Consider the following 23,034-nt stretch of genomic DNA (forward strand, 5'->3'; position numbering starts at 1 on the left):
CTTGCTGTACAGCCTCTAACGTGGTGTTCGTATTTATGGACTCCAAAGAATTATGTTTGCTTGAGTGACGACTTAATTTCTTGGGCACAAGGAATACAGTATTCTCAGCTTACTATTGTAGCTGCTGGGAATGCTAACAGCTACTCAATAATGCATTACATCCATGTAAATATTGGATGCATTCAGTGAGGTTCATTATATGCTCGTTTTATGGTCTTTCAGTTTATGCACTTCTCATTATTTACACTATCATTCAGCACTGGTAATAGCTTCCATAAAGGTGCACACTAGTAGCCCTATAGGATATCCACTGCCTTGTGCAGCAGAAAACAAACACAAAACCTCTAACATTGCTAAGAAACCTTTTTTAAGAGAAATGCGCAAGTATCGGAGGCGTCTGCAGGCATCGTTCCAGTTCATGAAATGCTTCGACTTGCGCAGTTTACCACTTAAATTCGACGTCGGTCTTCGTGAGCTGCGTTAGTGGCTCGGCGATCCGTGAAAAGTTTTTCACAAAGCGTCTGTTAATAGGCGCACAAGCCGAGAAATCGGCGCACGGCCTTCTTGTCGGTGGGTGGCGGGAAAGCGGCGATGGCAGCTGTTTTCTGTGGGTCTGGGCGCACTCAAGTCTTGTTGATCACGTGACTCAGAAACAAGAGCTCCTCGTACGCGAAGCGATACTTTTCTTGCTTCAGAGTGAGTGTCATGAGTAAGGAGAGGACGTATGGACGACGAAGACGACGAAGTAGGAGGAGAAGCGCGCGGAACAGGCACGTGCGCGTGCAGGGTAGCACACGGCGCGATGCGCGTGACACGAGCCGTAAACGAAGGCAGCAGTTCGATGAGCTGGCATTGTTTGCGTGGCTACTGGAGAAGAAGGTTGCATTGGCAGCTACGTTCTGTCAACGGGAAGGCAGCGGGCGTTCGATTCCGGAGGCCGTGACGCTGGCACTCCGTGGCGTGGCCGTTGACCTCGACGACGCTCGGGCGAGGCTCCTCGGAGGTGCTGCAGCACCTTGCGGCAATTCTGGACGCACCAGCAACAGTACCCCTTCAAGCTTCAGCCAGCAACAATCCCCGGGACGCCACGGCATCAAGTACAGCAGGGGCCGAGCTCGTACTTCGGCCTAAGCGGCAGCGACGCCTGGCCACGTCAGAGACTGGGAAAAGGCTTACGGCAGCTTCGTGGTCTGTTATGCATCGGGACGACAGTTCATTGGGACGACAGAGGATCGTCGGCGACATCGACTGGGGAACCAGCACAACGGAGGCTGGACTTACGGCGTGTAACGGAACCAAGTAAGAGTGTTCCATTGGCGAGGCCTAAGTGGCCAGACAGGCTCTATAGTAGCGACGCGAGTCGGAGGTGTAGAAGTACTGAGAATTGTGTTTGTTTATTTTCGCATATTGCTCTAGTGTTTGTAAGATTTTCATTGTTAGTTGTTTTGAGTGTTTTTCTTATAGTTTTTCTTGTGTGCAATTAAATTATGTTTGCTGGGCCTACCTGCGCCTTCTCAATCTATCTCCAACGCACACGCTTCCGAGATCGGTGACAGTGAGCCCGGAGTTCTTCACTGCTTGAAGTACGGATTCAAGGCGTGGAGGTGTTCTTCGAAGTTCGAGGGAAACACAACGACGTCGTCCAAGTAAACAAGGCAAGTTTGCCACTTCAAGCCACCTAATACTGTATCCTTGACTCGTTGGAAAGTCGCAGGTGCCGAGCAAAGACCGAAGGGCATGACCTTGAACAGGCCGTCCGGTGTTATGAAGGCAGTCTTTTCTCGGTCCCTCTCGTCGACTTCTATTTGCCAGTAGCCGGCCTTGAGGTCCATAGAAGAAAAGTATTTCGCGTTGTGGAGTCGATCTAGGGCGTCGTCTATACATGGGAGAGGATACACGTCCTTGTTCGTCATTTTGTTCAGGCTACAATAAGCGACGCACAAACGTAGGGTCCCATCCTTCTTCCTCACTAACACACAGGTGACGCCCACGGACTCTTGGACGGCTGTATGATGTCGCGTATCATTTGGTCGACCTGTTTCTTGACGGCCTCGCGTTCTCCCGTCGAAACTCGGTACGGGCTCTGGCGGATCGGTCGGGCACTTTCTTCTGTTATGATCCGATGTTTCGCGACTGGGGCCTGTCGAATTCTTAACGACGACGAGGAGCAGTCCGTGTATTGCCGGAGCAGGGTTTTGAGCTGGTCTTGCTTGACCTTCGGAAGGCTCGGGTTGACGTCAAAATTTGTTCCGGGACCTCGATTCGTCGAAGCAGGTTCGGCAGCATCGAAGAGGGCGAAAGCATTGCTGGCGGCCACACATTCGTCGGTATAGGCGAGCGACGCGTACCAATGTTGAGGTGCCTATATTCGTGGCTGAAGTTTGTCAGCACTACCTATGCTTTACCGTCACGCAGCTCGGCTATACCTCTTGCGATGCAATATGACGGTTCAGGAGTAGGTGCTGATCGCCCTCGATGACGCCTTCAAGGTTCGCAGGTTTTTCGGTGCCGACGGAAATAATGACGCTGGAGCGCGGCGGAACGGTCACCTGCTCTTCTATCACATTCAATGCATGGTTCCCTGGCGTCGCGTGGGGCGGCAGCGCTTTGCCTGAGGTTAGTTTTATCGACTCAGACCTCAGGTCGATGAGGGCGCCGTGGTCACTCAGGAAGCCCATTCCAAGTATCACATCCCTGGAGCAGTTGTAATGTAGGATTACAAAGCTCGCAGGATAAGTCTAGTTATTCATGATGACTCTCGCCGTGCATACACTATGAGGCGTTATCAGGTGGCGTCCAAATGTCCGGGTTTCGGGTCCACTCCAAGCGGTCTTTACTTTCTTCAGCTTGGTGGGGAATGGTCCACTGACGACGGAATAGTCGGCTCCAGTGTCGACGAGAGCGGTGACGTTGTGACCATCGATGAGAACGCCGAAGTCGCTAGTGCGTCGCCTTGCATTGCGGTTAGGTCGCGGCGTCGGATCAGGGCTGCGTCAGTTTGTTGCGTGCGTCTATGCTGCGTCGTCAGGTCTTCTTCTGTCCGCGATGTTTCATCGGTAGGGCTTCGCCTGCTTCGCGTCGTGTTCTGCAGGTCTCGTCGCGTTGTCGTCTTCGGCGTCCGCGGATGATCTTCCGCATTGCGTCGTACAGCAACCGCACCTCCATTGGTTGCAGTCCTTAGTTCCCCGGATACGGGCTAGGCGACCGGCCCCGGTTTGGGCCAGTGTACTGCCGGCGGTGCGGTGACATGTAGCGGCCGGGCGACGGCGAGCGGGAAGGTCGTCCTTGCCAATGTGTTCCGGTGAGGTAGTCGTCGATGTCGCGTGGCCGTTCGCCTGGCTGCGGATACGGCGCGTTGACGGCGAATCCGCGTAGCTCCATCTGTCGGTACTGGCAGTGGCGGTACGTGTGGCCGGCCTCCCGCAGCAGTAGCAGGGCGGGCGGTTGTCAGGGGCGCGCCAAACGTCGGTCTTCCTCGGGGTTAGCGCTGGCCGACAGGTGGGCGGTAGGGCGTTGATGGTGGAAGCGGTGGCGGCGGTGCCTGGCGACGGAACTGCGTCGATGCCGTGTCTTGAGGTGGGCGCGGCGCGGGAGTGAAGCGTCGGCTGCAGCAGCGTAGCTCATGGCTTGCGGCAGAGGCTGCGGCGGTTCAAGGTTGTTAGAGAGGCGAGTTGGGCTAGTTCGTGCGTATTAACTGCGGACATATCTACTAGCACGGAAAACACACAACGACGAGGTAAAAGACGGCAGACAGGTCGCAGCGCTAATATTTATAGCACTGCGTCCTGTCTGCCCTCTTTTACCTCGTCCTTTGTGTGTTTTTCGCGCTAGTAGGTATGTCCGCGGTTCTAGGGTGCCCAGCGACTGTTGGATTTCTGCTCGAACGACGTCTGCGATCGAGTCCTCTTGAGGCTGTGGTGAGGGTAACAGCTTGCGCAGTTCTTCCCGCACGATCGCTCGGATCGTTTCGCACAGGTCGTCGGAGACGAGAGCATGAACAGCTGGGCTGTCTTGAATCGATCGGCGATTATACTGGCGGGTGCGTATTTACAGAGTTATCTCGATTGTTGTGGCCTCGGAGACGAATTCCTGGACTGTCTTGGGTAGGTTCCGCATGAGCCCAGCGAAGAGCTCTTGCCTTACTCCTCGCATGAGGAAACGGACCTTCTTCTCCTCGGTCATGTTAGGGTCGGTGTGGTGGAAGAGTCTGGTCATTTCTTCCGCGAAGATTGCCACCTTTTCGTTCGCGAGCTGGACCAGTGTTTCCAGTAATGCAGCGACCCTTTCCTTTCGCACGACGCTTGTGAACGCTGCGAGGAACCTGGTCCCGAAGATGTCCCACGTTGTCAGGGTAGATTCCCTGTCCTCGAACCAGGTCCTGGCGCTGTCTTCCAACGCAAAGTACACAAAGCGTAACTTGTCATTATTGTCCCAGTTGTTGAAAGCCGCTGTCCTCTCGTACAACTCGAGCTACGTTTCTGGGTCCTCACATGATGATCCCCGAAATGTCGGTGGCTCCCTTGGCTGCTGCATCACGATCGCGGGTAGTGGCGCAGTGGCTGTCATGGTGCCTGTCGTCTTCGTAGTCAAGGTCTTGGTCTTGTCGGGTAGGGGTCCGTGTTCTGGTGGGAGACCTTGCTGCCTGCGGCTGGCTCGTTGGTTGGCGTCGATGTCCCCTTGACGGTGTGGGCTTGGCTCACGGTTCGAGGGGGCGTGCGGTACATGGACCGGGAAGCACCTCCACCAGATGTCACGCGGTCGTGACGCTGACGAAGGAAGCAGGCGGCGTGTCCAAAATGAAACTTTTTATTTGGCCGAACTTGTGGCCGTGAAACGGAAGGCAACCTACAGCAATACACGCTGTACACTGATAGCGGCGAACAGAGCGTCGGCCGTCGATAATCTGACAAGCGGTGAAGTGCGTCGGCATTTATACATGTGCCGTCGAATATTGCAGCGTTATCGCTGGTTGTCGCGAAAGCTCTAGAATAAGCTCGAGTGTTCGCGTCTTGATCGCAATCTTAACAAAACGATCTACAATAATCGCGAAGCTTCTCGAACAATGAGGCGCGGTTTGCGCTGAGCGTTGCTGACAGTCTTTGTGGGCGAAAACCGAATACAGCAAAAGCGATAATAAGAAATGCACGTGGAAATACAGCATCGCCCCCACGTCAAGCCTATCTCACGCTAAGCGGAAACATCACGCAAGTTAAAAGCGACAACAAACTTTTCGCGAAACCTAGACAAGAAAAAAAAAACAAAAGAGTGAATGGGCAACATCACGCGTATCCGCCGGTCGATGCGGTGTGTACCATTCAAAAGAAAAGCTTGTCAGGGAAGGCATCGAGAAAAACGAAAACGGATGCACGCGCGTACGTGCTCCTAATTTAGCCATCGCGCGTCGGTGCGCAGCGCTCCGCGCCAACCGATTACGCCGCCTTAATGAACTAAACTCCACATCAAAGCAAACTCGGGCTACGGTGGCGCTCCAGCAAGTCCCAACAAAATTTTAGAAAATTTTCTTCTTCAACGGCACGGCATAGGCTGCTGCGAACGCCCGCCCGGGCTTCCGCCCTCCTTTTGGCTCCTCGCAAACAAGTGGGTAGCCAGGCAGAAAGCTTTGTTTTCTGCTCTCACGGCATCGCGCGCGCGTTTGCTACGCGAAACCTCCGTCTCCTGGGCAACAAAGTGGAGGCGCCTAGTCTTTCCTCTTTGTCCCTGGAAGAAGGGGCGCCCGTTACACAACCAGGCTTCTTCACTCTCTTGCTATCGGGACGCGCGAGGGAACTTCGTTGCCCCAACGCCCGCTTCTACTACCTTAATTGTTCCTTGCAAAGAGCCCTGCTCCTTAAGGGCCTGTTTATGCTCGCTTATTTACGAACGGCTCTTTCTCCGGCGTTTATTTTCCTTTTCTCCTTTACTACGCCCGCTTTCTTCCTTTCTTTCTGCATTCTATCTCTGAAATTTCAGCCGACGTTGGGAAACGGGTGCGTGCCTTCGCTTGTGCTTTTTTGTGTCGTCGGCTTTACCGCCCTCTTGCTCAGAAAAAGCAGCGGTCGGCAAAACGTTGCTTGGTATATTAAGCTGAGGCTCGTGCGCAGCACCCGCGAGAAAACCGATGCATACTGGACGGCTTCCGCGCATTACGCGGATATGCGAGACTCCGAGCAGAGCACTCTGCCCGAAGTTGGCGGGCTTGCGTGGTCGTTTCTTTTCTCTTCGAGGGATCAGGCTTTACGCGCGGTGAAAATGTTTACTCTCCAAAACTACACGACACGGCTACGCGCACGATTCGCTAATGCAGTGGCCGTGTAAAGGCCCCAACGGGCTTTTCCTCTTTCGTTTCCTTTTTTTATTATTGCAAATCGCTCAATTATGAGCTTCAATACTTACCTGGTATGTGGATGTGCATCCTCGTCTAGCGTTCTCTCTTGGTGCGATACCGTCGGCGTTGTTTATGTCATCCAATTAGGCCCCCACCATTCGGTACAACTTCGAGCACACAGAAACACAGTTTCACCAATAGCAGGGGCGGCGTCATAGTAGTTGTACCGATAATGGTGAACTAATACCGTAACACCGGCCCTATGGGTTTTTTTTAGAGCCAACATTAGTATATGCACCGCTGCGTAGGCGTATTCTATTATAGCTCTGCGTCGTATTCGATGAATGCCTATATACCTTGTGCATTAAACTGCGAGATAAAACCATAGCCAGTTCACCTACAAGAAAGTGCTCGTGGAACCAGACCTCGGAAAGTCTCAAGTTCCAGCCATCCCCGAAGGGGGCGAAAAAATCGACCCCGTCGCAGCTAAAAAAAAAACCCCATAGTGGCTCCGTTCAGTCTGCCCTCGGGAACGCCAAAAAATCCGCCAGAGGCGCCGTAATAAAATCAATATTTAAGAGAAATACAGCTATCATTTCCGCATAAAAGTACTTTTTTCTTGCGTAACTGAAAGTAATGTTTGAATAAGGAGTAAATGTTTTTAGTGATGAAAACATGGACTGCCACGTGACTTTTACCCCGAATTCCTCGATTCAAACGTTTTGGCGCGAGATATTCGGTCCGGTGGCACGTACGGCCACGACTTCGTAAGCTGCGGTGCAGACTTTGTAAGCCGTGGTCCAATGCTTATGGTGTTCGCCTGCTGACCCGAAAGTCGTGACTGAATCCATCTGAGGAGACCGCATTTAGATAAAGGCGAAAATCTGCAAGTCAGGTACGCACTGACGATCTCCAGGTGGTCGAAATTGCCGGAGCCCTCAACTACGGTGTCCTTATAATGACATCGTGGTTTTGGAACGTAAAACCCTAGAAATTATTACTTTACTTGTTAGCTGCAACACTGAAGTGTTGAGCAGCATTGTAGGGCGATATGAGTTTAAGTTTTTTGAAGCGGTAGGTTGAAATGGTGTTGCTGGCGAAAATTAGCCCGTATGAGGGAGGGACGTTCGCTGTAAATGGCATTAAATTTGCCGAGCGACGGGGGCGTATAAGTTTCTGAGGCCTTGCGCGCCAAAACAAGGCCGCCGTAGTGGAGGGCTCCCAAAATTTCGACCATAATGGGTTTTTACTGTGCACTAGCACATGCACACGTGTCTCGGACGTTTCACCTCATCGTAATGCGAAGGCTTAGTAGTGTAGTAAACTCTAGGTAAAGTTGGGTCGATCAACAGGGCAGCTCTTGGCTGAGCCCACAACAACGCTGTCGTCTTCATCCAATCGGTGTAATTTCGTAGCCCGTGCCACAACGACATTAACCCATACCGTGACCAAATCGAAAATGGCAAGCGGGTTCTGCTAACGTAGAAATCTGCAAAAACGTCCTGGTAGTCGGCAACACCCGGCTGTCCCTCCCCCACTATCAATTAGCACCTGAATGCAGCTTGCTTCACTTCATTATGGTTAATTCTGTATGTTAATGTATGCCATGTATGCCACGTATGTATGCCATGTTAGGGAGGAGATGAAATGTTAGCCTATTGTGGGTTATGTCTTGGCGCGAATGATGGAAATTAAATATAACCGTGGTTAAAAACTTCGCCATGTGTTCTTAATTATTGCGAAGTCTGCGTGCCGTTTTTATTTTTGAGGTTAAGGAGTGTAACGGTGGTGTGTCCATGTACAGCAGACGTTCAGCAAGGTAGAGGTACAGCGGCAGCCGTGAATTGGCATTTGCCAATGTGACCGCCGTTGAACTCTGGGCATCGCCATGGCAACGCTGGATATCTCTGCCTTGTCGCTCACCGCTACGGACGGCCGCGCGGTAACGAGCAAGCGGACCGTCGCTGCGACCAGTGACGAAGCGCAAGCGCAAAAGTGCGCCGCTGCGTCGGTTGGGTGCCGCAGATAACGCGCAGAACATGCGCAGTTATCGTCCGATGGTTGGGCAGCTGGTTTGCTGCTCCCGTTTTCTTGCGAATTCTATCGTTAATGTTGTCTAAAATACGCATGAAAGCTTTTAATTCACCGATGTCATCAACTTGCAATTATGGGGACAGTCGCTGTGCTGCTGTGGTGCCGCAGGAGCTCTGATACGGCGAAGGCATCAGTTTCCACAGGTTCCCCGACGATGGCAGGTACACATACTTTCAAGCTCAGCGTTTTTCTTTCTGCTTTGTGACCTTGTTAACATATCACACTTCGCTGTTCTCGCTTTTGAGTTGTGTGCTAACACGCGTGGACAAAGCTGCGTGTGTTCCCGAGTATTTTCGGTTTCTGTTTGTGTTAACGAGTACGGGTCATTTTTTTTTTTCTACTGAGCGGCTCAGCGTTGTGTGACAGGCTTCCTGAAGTGATTATTTCCCTTTGCTATCACACTCCTTGATCAGTTTGACATATGGGTGAATGCGGTGGAATAGCCTCTCCGACATGATCATTCCCTTCTGAAGTTATGAGAGCATAGGTTGCTTATTCACCATTTCGAATGTGGCGCGTCTAGTAGGATTTCTCACAGCACCTCTTGCAGATGTTCACTGGTGGTCTATAAGCTGTGGTTTTCTCCTTTGTGCACTGAAACGGAGACAGCAACACATGCTTAGTCAAAAAGTGTGCAAATTTTATAGCCGCGTGAGCGAAAACACCCTCAAACATTGCAGGCGTAAGGTGAACCTCACGAAATGGGCCATGCTTGTTTGCTAAAATGTCAGCCAAGCAGCAGAGATTCATCAGTGGTCCCCAAAATGAAATTTTAAAAATGTGAGCATTTTCAGCACATAGTATATTTCCTTTTCTTATGCGTGGATATTTATTGTTGGCATTTGCATTCTGATGCTTCATCCATATCCAAGTTTGTGCAGTTATGTACGTTAGCCTAGATTCTGCACATGTGCAAGGCTTGTGCTTTCTGTGCGCACATTGTTTTTCGTCATGATTGTGTGCTGATGCTTTTGTGATCATTGCTGTCTATTTCTGTGTATTTGTATTTATCGTGCACGTGTTAAATGCTCATGTTTTTGCCACTCTGTCGACCTCCGCTATATTGTGATTTCTTTTCGTGAACCTGCTTGGTGTACTCAGCCTGACCGCAATATGTTGTAATAACAACAAAACCGGGGGTCTTCGGCGTACTCGTTGAAAGAAAGTACTGAAACCGTAGCAAAAAGATGCTGACGCCGTCCTACAATACAAGTTGCTTATGTGAGCGCTAGCTGACGTGGAAACGGGCAACACACGCCTTCTAATTTGATTTAACAAGGGACTTTTGCCGCTTGCTCACTGTCAATAAAGATTATTGTTCGTTCTACTCACTCGTGAATTGTTCTCACTGGTGCCAGTTGCCAATGTACGCTTTCGGTTCCATGTAATCTTCGTACGCACAGGTACTACGATCCGAAGGGCGCTTTGGCGTGCTGCTGGGCGAATCGACGCGCTTAAAACAGGCGGGCGAAAGATAACGAGACATCCGTAGCCCTACGCGAGTCCGGCCTCTTTCGTCCACTTCTGTTTGAAAAAGATAGCTATAGAATAAAGAACCAGCCGAGGCACCCGCGTATGCTCATACGCACCCGGTACGGAATAAAAAAGGCAGCCATTTGCTTTTTTTCTACCTAAACAAAAAAAACAATAAATTTTGTTTTCCGCTTCCTGTTTACGCAGCGCCATCTCTTGGGTGCCTTCGGTAGTTCCATGCGCTACCTGCTTATCTTCGTACCGTTGTCAAGGCTACAGTTTCCCTTCTCTAAACTGGTTCTTTATTCTATGGTGGAACTTTTGAATACCGCACTGCAACGGTCAAGAGCTCAGCGTCTTCAATTGCCCAGAAGCATTCGCCCCGCTGCTGCAGATCACACACATGAACACGCTTCAACTGCAAGGCCAGGTTATAGACGTTTTATCTTTGACACAATTATTAACGCTGCCTACCTGGAAATCCATTAAGAGTACTAGAATTCTCGATGTAGTACAACGACTCGACCAGACCTCGCCATCACGTGAAATATATAGACGGGGAAAAGGCGATCATTAATGACGTTTTATTTTTATTGCGATAGCAATTATAGGACAGTCTCGACTGGATTTGCCGTCGCCGTCGCCGCCGTCATGCACCGTATATGTATAAGTTGTATATATATAAAGGCCCCAAAGAAAAATAACTCAGAAAAATGCTTCCGAAGCGCGGAATCGAACAGGGACTTCTTGCTCCGCAGCGAGCGGCGCTATCCACTACGCCACGAAACGCAGATCCTCCACGTAGCTAACGGCGAGCGTTATATACACCATTTAGCGCTGGACGGACTCAGAGACAGAAGGCGATAATAAGCGTTTCTTCATTACAGCGAGGTGGCGCTAGGTGCCCGACGGGCGCATTTAAAAGTCGTCGGCAAGCTCCCTCGCTTCTTCTTATATTGCGCATGGGAGAAGCTTGCCCTTCCGCTGTCTGCTCGCGCGGTTTTCTCGTGGCGCGGGGTAGAGAGGAATGTCACGCTTCCAACCGTGATGTCCGCGCTCAGGTTACGGCGCGTACGAATGTCACTCGAGCTCAGGTACGCCGCTAAACGAACAAACAGAAGATGAGCGCGAACTATCAAGTGTCACAGCTCGACACTTGAAGCACGCTAGTTTCCTTCGCTGCTTCGGCGCCTTTGCAACAGAAGCGCTGTTCAAACTGAGAGTACATTGGCGAGCCTCACTTCGTATAGCATTAGTTCCTTGCTATCGCATTCATTGCTTCGCCCTTGCGGCGAAACTGTGACTTTTTTTAATTAACCCCCCTCTCCTAGGAAGGACAAAAAAAAACTAAAACCATACAGGATACCATAAATCAAACTTTGACATGACGAACAGCGACCTAGCAGGTTTTGTAGGCATCTTTTGAAGCAATTTCGACACAATCCGCGAACTGGGAGTTCGTAGATGAAGTCGAACACCTTGGAAATTTCCGACAGATCCACGCATTGTGGAATCAATTTCATGCGCCGTCTACCGGGACTATTCGCTTTGAGTCAAGTGTTACGAGGTGGATCGACGTTTTTGGGGTATTTAGTCGTCGTGCGCAATCGTGAACTTGCCAGGCATGTCGACTGCACTGACGTGTAAAGGGTATAGCTATGGTTCAACGTAACGTCCGTACTCACGTTTAAAGCGACGTCAGTTTTATCACAACGAAGAGAACGCTGACGCGCATGATAAGTAGTGGTCGTCAGCGTAATTGAGCAACGTTTGACTATAGGCGATGCACAAAGCGCCGACGACGCCATCTGCCGCCACGGCTCAGAAGCGTCGGCGGGTTCGGGCGGGCAGTGTCCCCGCGAGCGTGTACGCGAGTGCACGAATGGATGTGTTTTTCATCGTGATTTAACGACTCTGTCGGGCTTCAGCGATGTCGAAAAATAACTGCTGCGTTGTCGGCTGCTGAAACACATACAATTAAACTAGCCAGGAACGCACTTTTACAAGTTTCCGGTGCTATTTCGTGAGCGAGAGCGATGGCGGCGGTGGATTGCTGCTGTCCGACGCAGAAGGTAAGCAATGCGCTTTGTTTACGGCTGTGTTAGAACGATTACCGTGTTTGTTTCTCCATTTATGTCGCTACGTCTTCAGCGAACGCTACTACGTTTGCACTTGGTCGCCTCGCCTGCATTGTAGACGCTACAATGCACATGTTGTTACTGATAAGGCGCGATGTCTAGGCTCTCTTGAAAACGAATGGCGTGAGCGCAATGCCATTGAATGTGGGGCAGGTGACGGCTCCTTTACAAAAGCGCCGCGGAATCACACGTGTGCTGCACGAAATCGGCAGCATTCTGCCTACTGATGGCACTGGAATGCGATCATCGCTGCAGAATGTTTGCTGTGCGCTCCCCTAAACTATATGCATATTGGCTGTAAAGCGTAGCACCTGTGCGCATTGAAGGCTTTTGACAGGACATCAACCGATTCAACCTCCTTGAATGCCTCGTAACATGACTTCATGCTAATGGAAAACACCTTGATGTCTCCCACTAATGCTCGTTCGCTTTACACAAGCTGTGTATGAGTGGTGCTATAGGTGTGCGCACGAGGGGGTTGGGGGTGGAGCGGCTTTCCTATTCGCCTAAGAGGGGGGGGGGGGGGGCGCAAAATCTGCCCCATGCATTGACTTAGTGGGGCCTGGGGGCGCTGCGATGAACCTTTGCCCACCCCACCCCCCCCCTCGATGGGAACCCTGCGCACGCCTGAGTGGAGCCGGTTATGAAGAAGTGCAGCTGCCGAGATATTTTTCACAAGTTTATCGTTCTGGTTTCAAAGTTTTCCCAACGCTGACCCTTTGCGTGGCGGCACCTGTGAAATCTATGCGCCGGTGCGACAGCGCTCCCTCAATATCTACTATATAAAGACATGGCACGTAAACGAAGCTACTGTGTCGTGAAAAAACGTTGGTTCACGCGTCAGCGCATGCAGGCATTAGTCATCGGTACGTTATAAAGAAGCGGTGTACTTACAATGAGCTCCACTTCGTAGGGAACCTTGTTGACGCTTGTCTGTGGCAAACACTTGGCGCGTATGGTAACAATGTCGTCCACACAGCTGTGATATCACACACATGTCCACTATTATAAAGTGCGGCTCCTTTGCGCACACTATCGCCGTAAAAGTAATTATTTGGGACGCGCATAAGCGGCAAATCGCACGCGCGAACTTCCGTCATGATTGCAGTGAAGAAGGCGTCTGCTACGCGACCCGCTTGCGGTTCCAACGGCCGCCGCTACGGGCTTCAAGTGGCGCCCCTTAGGAGCTGCTTATCGCGGATAGTTGCGGAGTCAGTGTTTTCCAGGTCGTTATAAAATCGATAGCGAGCACTGCAATCACAATTGGCGATGCCCTTCATAACTCTTGCATAGGGTCTTTTTCCTAAGCAGTTTGAAGCTATGCCGTGACTCCTTGGTACAATACTTGGCTGTCATACATTATGATATAGACTGTGAACACATGTGGACGCATGCCCGTATACCACGGGTCCTGCTATGCAGGTATGCGCCACTCGTGATTCGTGGAAAGCGTCACAGGGAAGTCACGTTATTCATGTTGTGACCTGTGAATCGTGTTCAATGTAGGCGCTCAGATGTAGGCGACTAGATTAGATAGATAGATAGATAGATAGTAGATAGATAGATAGTAGATAGATAGATAGATAGATAGATAGATAGATAGATAGATAGATAGATAGATAGATAGATAGATAGATAGATAGATAGATAGATAGATGATAGATAGATAGATAGATAGATAGCTAGATAGATAGATAGATAGATAGATAGATATGATAGATAGATAGATAGATAGATAGTAACGCTCAAGGTGCCTTTGGTTCGCTAAGAAATGCTTCGCATGTATTATATGCCTAGCCGCTTTCATCCCATCAAACCCCACAGCACCATAGCACAACGCTTACGTCGAACGTCTACCTAGCAGAACGAAACATTTCTATCGGCCGCCAGACGTTTGCCTACAATCGCCACCGCTGGGATGCTTACAAATCTGCACCGACAGCTCTATTCAATCCGATAAAGATAAATTTCTTGCTAATGTTCTGCCGTCTATGGTACAACAACTAAAAAAAATAGATTGGGGGACGCTTGAGCTTCGTCTTCAAGCGTACGGCGCTATAGCGTAATCGGGCCCCGTGCCCGTCGCCTTCAGCCGTGCCGCAAGGAAACGAACATTTATGCGCGTAACGTTTGCCGTGTCAAACTATATTAGAATTTCCACTGCAAGTACAGATGCGAAGTGCCCACTACGTCATAATCGTTCCTTTTTGCAAATTAGCGAAGCACCCACGCGTCCTTAAGGGGCCATGCGCCCCAGCGCAGCTGCACACTGTGTAATTTGTGGGCAGCTTTAAACCACCCGGTCGTTGCACAATTCGCATGTTTCGACGCGTGCTGCCATTCTACGATACTGCCACGCAATATTACATGCGTTAAGGCGACTCCTCGCGCTACATGACAATCTTATGGCGTTTTTTTTTTTTTTTTTTTTTTTTTTACGAAGCACTTTCAAGCATTGGCGTGGCTTCGTGGTAGAACATCTGCTTGCCGCACATGGAGGTCTGGGTTCGATTCTCGCACGGGCCGAAGTTTTTTTATTATTTGTTTATTTCCGTCTACCTCGAATGATTGCTCATGTTTTCGCCCACAACCCCAACGCCGCCGCCGACACCGACGCTTACACTGGTAATTCTGTGAAACGAGCTCTTTACCATCATCGCATTAAAACTTTAGCGAGTCATTAACCCACTATTCGGCATCGATATTGCCTAGATTGACTCATCTGGTAACCAGATTAGCGAAACCCACTGCGCTAATGTTCCTAACGAATCTTTCATACGAAGTTTTAGAGCGCAGCTCTTAGGTGCCGTTCCTGCGTTGAGCGGCGTCGGCAGCGCAACCGATAGAGCGAACGAGGCGAAAGAGAGCGAACGCGGAGTCTGTCGATATCACGAGCCACTGACCTCTAACCTCGCTTACTTCCTCCGTCACGCGTGCTGGCCCCTCGGTCGGAGCCCGTGCGCATGCAGGGCGGCACGTGCACTGCGGCTGGTTTCGCTTGCAGTAACGGGGCTCAATTCGCTGCAATGCCCAGAGTGGTGTGAGTAGCACTCGAGCGCTGTCGGCATTTCGCTTGTTTCGCGACGCCTGCAATGCACAGAGTGCTGTGCGTAGCACTCGATCACTGGCTGTTTCTGTGGCAATATGTAACAATGTTACGTTGCTACAACTGCGGATAGACAAAACTTCAAACACAGTTGGCTTTGCCCCAACACGAAGCTGCGGTCAGAATTCGCATTAGGCAGTACCATAATTGTCGGTGAATTTTTGTTAGTATAGCGACAAGAATTACCTATTGCGTGTTGAAACAATTGTTTACCATGTCCCTAGTGATTGTAGAAACACTTCGCACTGTACGACTCATCGAAGTACAGCTCATCGAAACTCTTCTGAACGATTCTTCCCTTAGTTGTAATAGTATTAACATAACCTTTCAAAGAAATACCAGAGCATTCAGTCCCTTATACCAGTTCAATGGTTTCAACAGTTACTGTACGCGTGTAGATCTGTGTGCCAACAGAAAATCGGGAATATCGTACCACTTCATAAATCTACAGTAAAAACTGTCAATAATTACTGCCCTATTTATTTAACAAGAATTGTTGCAACTGCTCGAGTACATAATGTTTACTAAACTCGTCAGCTTTTTGCAACATAATTCATATTTCATGTCAACCCGCATCGCTTCCGGAAAACATATTAACGTGAAACAGTTATTATCCTTAACTAATGACTGCGATCAGATTCTTGTTCACCCCTCTCTTGGTGACTGCATATTCCTCAGATTTTCTAAAGCCTGTGATAAAGTTTGCCGTAGATTATTAATTTACAAGCAACATCAACTTGACCTTGGCGGTAACCTCTTGGAGTAGATTGAATGTTTCTACTAGCAGATCAGGATTTGTTGCTGCAAGCGGCAATCATTATTCTTTTTGCGAAGTTCATTTCGGCGTTCCGCAAAGTTCTATCTTACGTCTCCTGTTATTTCTTATTAAATGCCAAGCATTTTTTTATCGAACCTAAGGAACTTTGAGCGTTTCTATCTACGTATCTGTCTATCTATCTATCTAGCCGCCAAGGTCTTGGTGCTCTCGTGATCGCCTCCTTAGACCAAAACTCGTCTGGGAGGTTAAGAAGGCTTGACGAATATGACTGCCTGGTCATGACCTGAATAACGTGAAAATCATGTAGCGTACATCGTCAAACCCTGTCCTCGAGACATGTGTGGCATGTACCCGTATGCCGCCGGCCACGGTAAGCGGTATGTGCCACGGGTGATTGACAGTTTATCTTCCCAGGAACTGCGAGAACAGACATCGGTAACTTAAATGGGTTACCGCCTAAAGAAAGAGCGATATCGGCAGCGTTAACCCAACGAATGCAAAGAATAAAATCAGGATTCCAGCAGGAATCGAGCCCAAGCATTCTGCGTGGCAGTCACGTATACTAGCACAGAGCTACGCCACGTCTTGAAACTGCTTTGGAATGACCCAATGTAGGCGTAATGTCGGTGCAGAGTCAATTGCGGTTGCAGCGCTGGCTATCTAATCTTATAGCAAAGCAAAAGACATTAAATATGTACCCCTATCACAGAGCAGTCATTCCGGGTTAACGTCAGTTGTGCTTCCAGTGTTGGTTCTGCTTTCATAGAGTCTAATAAACGTTACATTTGTATTCTTATGATTCAGCAAGCTATATTCAAGCATTGCTCGACCCCGGAGGAATACGAAAGTTACGTATGATATTCACATCATCGCTCTGTAAAGTGCACTTCGAAAATACTTAGGTCTGTGCTCTAAAGCGTCAGACCATAAGTCATTGAAACCCCAGGTAGTCGACATGTCTCGTAAGGTCTCGATGTGCACACAACTACTTCCCTTAAAAAAACACGTCGATCCACCTCGCAACGCTTGGCGCAATGCCAAAAAATGCAGCATAGACAATTACTCGCTGATTGCTTCGCATAAAACCAATTCTCGCAAGGCGTGGGATCTGCCGAATTTTTTTGTATTCTTGACCTCCCACCTGATATATCATCTAACAAGTACTGCTGATTGGGCTAGTCGGTGCATTATAACGTCGTTTCCTATAGCACAGCTCAGTTTGAGCAAAGAGACAATAGCGAGGAAGGAATTACAGGCAACAGTATGAGCGCTAAACTTCCAACTTGTCTTTATTTCATAACTCTAACGCAGATTACATGGCTCGCTTACAGCACATGTGACGCCGCATACATGACCAAAAACAACTGAACGTGCGGTTAGCCTGACGACAAACCAGGCTAACCTTTCTGGGAATTTCATTAAAGATTATTATCTCTCTCACTATGTGGTGGAATACGAGGTTCCCACGCAGGATGCCCGGGTTCGATTCCGGCTCGAACCCTGCGACGGACAGTGTCGGTAGCGGACAACACCGCCTCCAAAATGGGCCGTTCTTTCGAGCTCATAACAGCTTACACTATATTTCCGAGCATGTGTGATACGGTTCAAATTTACGCAGATGAAGTGAGCCTGCCTTCCAGCTTGAAGAGCACGAGGATAAACCAAAGGGGGTTCTACTCACCCACGTTTTTCGCAAGCCTCATTGGGCCCTGACTGTCGGTTAGTGAAAAAGCAAAAAAATAAGAAAAAAAACGGCCAATATTTTATTCTTGAATGGTCACTTTCTTTTACACCAAAAAGTAGTTCGCTTTGCCCTTTTCAAACTTTCGGTGCGGAATTCCGTGATTGCGTGCGTGTCCTCACCTCCCGTGCTCCTCTCCGCCCATCCGCGATACGCGTTAGCGTCGCCAGTTCACTCGCGAGCGTGAATATTGAAGAAGCGGACCGGCGGGTGCCGCGATCATCGTCCCACGCGCCTGTGTGGGCGCGCCAGCAGGCGCTGCATGGATGCGGAAGCACACGTTCCGCGGCGTTTTTCGCGCTCCACGCCGGCGTTGATTTCGCTGCCGCGCCGCTGTCGACGCACGCCGATGCGAGAGCCTCGCACAGCGAGCTCGCAACCCCCTCCTTAATCTGGATACAGGCCGGGAAGGGTTCTGATTTTGGGGTGAAACGAGCGAATTTGAGATGCGTTCGCGAACTGCAATAGCTGTTATTTTGCGTACATTTCTTTTTTGTGTGTTTGCTTTCTATATCCGTTTTTCATAAGCCCCCACCATACAGACCTTCGGTATGTCTCCTGCTTCCGTGTAGTTTTTCAGGGACACCACGCGGGATGCAGCCCCATGAGTGATGTTTCAGTAACCCCCTCCGTCACGTGACCACGTGGCACGGATCTGCAGCCCGTTTGTTCTCGCTGCCTGAGTCGCGATGCGTGAACTCAGCTCACATGGTGCCATCATTTTGTCGGCAGCTCTAGAAGCAAGAAGGACCGCGACACAAGTAAAAAATGCAAGCGGCCTGCTGGTGTCGCCGAAAGAAGGATGCAAGGGGAAAAATAGACGGGTTCCTTGCTCACCCTTTTCGTCCTTCCGCTTCACTTTGCGCTAAAGAGGCGCACTCTTATTTTTCTGTCGCTTTTGGGGGGAAAACTAGGAGTTTGGAATCCAGAAAACGCAAATTTTCTCTCAAGCTCCGATGTTTGATGAGCCGTGAAACAAACTGACGTACAATACTTCCTACGATCTGCAGCGGCTATCACTACAGTGTTCCTGGCTTATCCGAGGTGGCAATCGCGAGGGCGCGATGTTTTTTTCTGAGCCTGCCATTATCTGAAAGCGATGGCTGCAAGCGAAGTAAATGCGCTAAGCTTTGTGCAGACGCAGATTTAGTCCCCTAAATGCCACGTTTGTGCGGATGATTTATTTGATCGAACAACCTATGTCTCAATGAGGAACAGTCAGTAACGTACGGTGTTCAGCACTTTTGTAACTGAAAGAAATGTCCCTGCATTGAAGATTAATAAAAAAATTCAGCCCTTCCAATATGTGATGATTGAATACCAGCGAAGCTGCTTGTTTTGTGTAATTCAGTTAAATTTTCACCCTTTTATTTATTTATTTATCTTTCACTCTGTTATTTATTTTTTTGGGAGTTGATCCAGTACAGTAGGGGAGTGAGGGGAAGGGGGAGGGGGGGGAGGGGGGCTTCCAAACAGATTCACGACTGACTCCCGTTGAAATCTTGCCGTGGCTACCAGGAAGCGCTCGTCTGGGCTGTAACCAACTCGCCGACGGGAATTTTCGGCTTCGAGTTACTGGGGATCCTGGAGGCCGATGCCTTTCGCTCATCGTCGTTGGCTGATCCTCGTCAGTCATTTCAGCCCGGTGGCGTATATTGGACTGACGTTTCCGTTGGCGCTGGTGCTCCAGTTTGCGCGGCGTGATAACACCATCTCTCCAAGACGGCGCGAAACGCGCGCACGTGAATGGCGTAGCGTGGGTTTCGCACCACTCTAATAGGGTGGGACCACGCTGAGCACCTGTCTAAGCACCAGCGGTGACAGAAACGTCAGTCCATTGGTTTGTTTTCGTCAGCATCTCTAACACATTTCCCCCCACCCCCGATCTTAGCCATAGATTCACCGTAGAATCCTTCAGATGACAACAGCCCAGTGAACGGTTTCTTTAGTTCATGGGTTTGAACTGGTCTCTGAGGCAGTTCCTTTAGTTCATGGGTTTAACGTCATAAAGCGACAAAGGCTATGAGAAACGCCGTAGTGGAGGTCTTCGGATAATTTCGACTATCTGCGGTTATTTAACGAGTACTGAAGTCGCACAGTACACTGTAGCTTTTAGCCCACATCGAAATGCGACCGCCGCGATCGGGATCAACCCGTGTATTTTGGGACAGCATCCGAGCGCCATTAACAACTATAGGCCACCGCAGTGGCCTCTTGAGGACTATATAAGATGGTAAAGTATCACGCAAGAACAATACCACATATTCTTTATCATGATTCCCGGAGTTACAAACAACTTCGACAAGTGGCAGGAGCAGGGTTGCCGTTGGTGGCGACTTTGCGCCAATTGCTGCATTACGGCAACCTGCTGTAATGCAGGTTGCCGTTGGCAACGCCACCAACGGCAACCCTGCTGCATTACGACCCCGTCTGGCGAGGAAAATTGCAAGTTGGATCCACGGCTACTTTCTGGCTACGTTTGAACTTCCGTTTTAGCGCATTAAGTAGCCAATTTTCTTATTATTTGCTGAAAATGTACACTGTTTCCAAGCTTTACTGTCCACCAGTGTCAGCCTTTGCTCGCGCGTCCTCAGGCAGGTGCACATCGAGGCATACCAACGCAGAGCGCGGCGCATCTGCAAAGACCGAACGCCGAAGTTGCGTGCATGTTGGCAAACGCGTGGCTAGCACGCTGTGCACACTGCCCGCCATCCATGCTGATCCTATCAAGTTTCTCATGCGAAAACGCGTATTCTCGTGTGAACTTGATAAAAGAGAGATCCACAACAGCGTGAGGCTGGGCTGTTCATCTTCAACGAGATTTCACTCTCTGAAACTAGACTGGTGTTATGTAAAATCTAATGGTCAAATTCGGTCCGGGGTTTTAAGGAAAACTGCTTCAACACTTAATGTTCCTATTGACTTGGTTGAAATGTCCCAGAATTACTCTGTACCTGCCAAGAACTCTATTCTACAACTGTTTGCAGGCGCACTGCATTTATTATAATTTATTCATTTATTTGCAACTCATCTAAGCCAAGACCAAACAGGGGAAAATTTGTATTGTCTTGTTATTCAATATGGTATTATTTATTGCTAATAATAAACACTCGACTCCGCTTCTGTTCTATTTGGCTACAAATCTGGCGGCAAAACCAAATGGCATGGCTACTTTGGCTACTCTTAGCGTTAGTTCTGGCTCTTTTTCAAGTCCTCCCAACGGCAACCTGAGGTGACTTCAGCGATTCCCCTGCCTCTGAATTCTTCTACCACGAGAGCATCATCTCCGATCATATTGTTTGTATTTTGATTTCATCAAATGGTGCCATCACCCACTATGAGGATGTACAAGCCAGCGATAACAGGAGGGTTGGAAAGGGAGCAGGAATTCTCGGAAGAAGCGCTGCAATAGGAGCCAGTTGGTAATAAGCGCTGTAACTTATGGACGAAGGTGGGCACATACAGCACAAGCGTATTGTGTTAACGCGCTGTGTTTTGTGCGCCAACCTAAGTTACAACACTGGTACCCAAGACTAGACGAATTCGGCGATACCGTACCGGGGCTCTTTGAAATGTATGAGAGGTGTATTTACAGACTAAAGTAGGTACAGTCAAAATACCAAGCGTGGCTGACTAGCACAATCGCACACCAGCCAGCTTCTTTCTAGCTTCTTCTTGCTCCATTCATGTTTCATCTTTACGGGACAATACAAACATTTATTTATAAAATTAAAGTGGGAACTTCGAAAAAGGTGTATGTATTATATTTGTGATATCTAAATGGTAATTATGAACGTATGGAAACCCCCATAGAACTTCTGTTAGCAAAATGATAAATTCTTCCAGGAGTGCTTTTTAAAATCTACTCGCTACTGAGATAGGGATAATCTGTTGAACTATATGGGCGTTCGCCGCGGAAGCTGGATTTCTTCGTTTCCGCGAGAATTTCGTTCTTGAGGGCTTTCGTTAATGGGGGATTTAACTGTACCATGTGGATACAAGTATGTAATTAATGAAAAGAGACAAATGTCTTGCATAATCGAAATAATAATACCTAGGGTTTTACGCGCCAAAACCACCATATGATTACGAGGCACGCCGTAGTGGAGAGCTTCGAAAATTTCGACCATCTGGTGTTCTTTAACGTGCACTGACATCACACAGTACACGAGCTTCTACCATTTCGCCTCCACCGAAATGCGACCGCCGCGTCCGGGATCGAACCCGCGACCTTCGGATCAGCAGCCGAGGCCCGTAACTACTGTACCACTGAGGCGGACTGCATAATTGAAAGTGACAGTTTTAGAGACAACTTAAGCAAAAGTGGATAGATGTTGGTTGAATAGTGGTGGACTGATAACTCACCTGAAAAGACGGATTCGTGCCCTCAGCAGCAGCAGGGTCTTCAACATAGTCATCGTCGTCATGACCGCCTTTCTTTGGAGGATGAGTCTCTGGCACGTTATTATTGTGGGTGCGTCGCAGGTCACATCTCAAGGTTTCCGTTGCTGGCTTAGCATACTGCTTACGACATTTATTCCACTTGGCAGTCTTCGTTTTGGAGTCTCCTGTGAACTTCGTCCACACAGCGCTTCTCTTCCGATTGCTTGGATTTACAGCATGGAAAAGCGAGCACTATATACACCAATATTTATTAAAAACCGTGCACTGAACGTGAATTTCGACCATCATGATTTCGCCGACGGCTAACCAGCACACAATAGAAAGAAGGGCGCGAGGCGGTGAAGGCAGTAGACTGCAAGCCGGAGGGAAGTGGACAAGTGCATTTCTGCCTCTTTGTGGTGGGGCCACCTCCGGCCAGGTCTTTTCGAAGAGAACTAAAAGCGAAGCTTTTAGTTGCCTTCGAAATGGTTTACTAAAGTGCCAAAACTGTCGCATTGGCCAGGCCTTGAATAGTTGGGGATGGCTTGGAGATGAGCGCCGTTGGCTATCGAGATCAGGGCGAGTTCATTTCTGTACCTATTAGGGTGGGTCTTGTCACGACCGGATCTAGAATTCATCATTGAAGGCGACATTGTGCGTGAACCTTTCAGTCAGAAGGTTTCTCCAAGGATCGGTGCTTCGACGGAGGCACGAAGTGCCGCATTTTCCTGGAGGGGGCTCAGGCACGCGTGGTCGAGCGAGCCAGGAATGCCGCCGTGGACGGGTTCCGAAGAACACGACGGGGCAGTCGCGGACACCCCTTCCTTGTGTGGTGTTAGCGCGATATGGCACCGCTGGAAACGTTCACATCGAACCACTGCATTTTTCGCTCGAACGCAGAGATAAAAGTTTGCACGTGATCAAGACGACTGCTGCCATCTCCTCCGAAGTCGACAACCCCCCCCCCTCCCCCTCCTTCGAACTCTTTTCCTCGCC

This window comes from Rhipicephalus sanguineus, unplaced genomic scaffold (assembly GCF_013339695.2).
Source record: "Rhipicephalus sanguineus isolate Rsan-2018 unplaced genomic scaffold, BIME_Rsan_1.4 Seq1017, whole genome shotgun sequence".
NCBI lineage: Eukaryota > Metazoa > Arthropoda > Arachnida > Ixodida > Ixodidae > Rhipicephalus > Rhipicephalus sanguineus.